Here is a 2,035-nt window from a genome sequence, read left to right as displayed (position 1 = left end):
AGAACAGTTTCAACAAAACCAAAACCATACCTAAACAACCTAGTGGATGAATACAAATCAAAACATATTTGATAAACAGGGAAAGAGGCCAGACAGAGAAGAGTCAATGACTCATTCACATACATAGGGAAAGCATACAATTGCTTTCCATATTAAATCAGAGATACCAAAAAGCACATTGCAAGTGAAATGTATTATAAGAGCAATTGTGAAAAGAAGGGAAGAAAAACCAAAGCAACTGACAGGCCAGTTGGAAGAAAAATAATGTCATTACTTGCCTGTGCTACAAAGACTTCAGAATCTATAGCTGCTATTATCTTCCCACTATGGTAAGCCAACTGCAGTAAAGAGCTAGGATTCCATAGTGGCACTGGTAAAATTAAAGACGATTGTTCAGATGATGTAAACCAACAGTTCTAGCTTGTATCACTGGAAGATCACATTAAATACCCAAAAATATTAATGAATTGCTCATTGAAGATATTTTCCCTTTAGAAATACCTCCTAAAAATATTTTTTAAAAAATAAAGAAGAGAGAATACAGAAACATTTAGGTACACAGCAGACATCTAGCAAAACAAGGATAAATACCAGGATTAACATTTAGATGTAGTTCTATTAGATGACAACTCCTCTACTGCTACAACAATCTCATGAAAGCCCTTTCACTAAATCACTTTCACACTGATTCCTTTTCAATGCAATTTAAACTCATTATGTTAAATGAGCACTATTATATCTGCACTAAAATAAGCATAAGTACTGTTTTTATGCTTGCCTACCATGTAAATCACCCTCTAAAAATACCATAGTTCTGTCTGTTGCAGAGTACTTAAACATACACATTTGGAAGTTGGTAAGGGTTGCTCTATTTTTAATTGGATGAGTTGGTACCTGAAGTGCACAAGTAAAATCTTTAACTTACAAATGTTTATACTTCTCACAGAAACTGTCTTACAACTTGTATAAAGCATAAAATTACAACAAAAACATTGTTCTATCTTCAGTATGTACCACAAAATTATTAAAAACGTCTGCAAGAAAAATCTTCAGGCATTAAAAGAAAAATGTGCTGGTAAGGCTTATTGTCACAACCAGTTGTGACATGACAAGATTTCAACTGGTACCTCCATCTTTCCTGTTTGTTCTAATAATTGTCTTTTATATAACAAGAATCTTTTACTGTAGAATGGTACATGCAACTCACTCTACCACCTTTTGCACCAGGTATATAAAAGGGGACTTAGAAGACTAGGAGATGATTTTATCAAAGCATCAGTTTTTGGAACAGATGGGATCTTTCATGAAATAGACCAGTGCAGTTTACCTAATGCAAACCCCTTCCTTCCTGGAAGTTCAGTCTGTGTCCTTACTTATATAAAGAAAAGAAGACGAGAGTTGAAGAAATGGAAGCTTGAGTTAAGGCATATGTAACTTACCAGATTTGATCATACAGCTGGTGGCTACTGAATTTACTTCTGTTGTGCAAGTTAAAAGCAACTGTCAGCTGAAATCAAAGGAGTGGCATAAGCATGAGATTAAGTTTAGGTCCATCTGAGGCCTATTTCAGGACATATCCTTCACATCTTCAGAAAGGACACAATTATAGCCAGTGAATATACAGGAGAACAGCTCTGCAACATTTGGGTCCATTTTTTAACATCTTGGAACAGTTTGCTTGGGTTTGCTGAATACATGTTTATGCACAGCAGAAATAAGCCAGCAATAACCTGACAAAACTCCTCTGCCTTGTATCATCTTTTAGGTTGACAGTGCTGCTAAAGACTTACTCTCATCCTAATCAATTCAGATAGTAAACTTTCAGGCTACTAGATTAGCATGTCAGGGGTAGGGACAGCCTACTCTCCTGTTCCACTTCCAACAGCGATGCCAGCATTTTCTATAAAGCAATTCAATTGTATAAAATAATCAAATTAATCAAATAAATGTATGAAATAATCAAATTAATTAGAAATTGAAATTGCTTATTAAAGGAAGTATTTTATTTTTATTAAAAAAACACTAAACCCAGAAA

The sequence above is a fragment of the Ammospiza nelsoni genome, chromosome 1 (genome assembly GCF_027579445.1).
Source record: "Ammospiza nelsoni isolate bAmmNel1 chromosome 1, bAmmNel1.pri, whole genome shotgun sequence".
NCBI classification, from domain to species: Eukaryota; Metazoa; Chordata; class Aves; order Passeriformes; family Passerellidae; genus Ammospiza; species Ammospiza nelsoni.
This window is presented reverse-complemented; position numbering follows the sequence as displayed.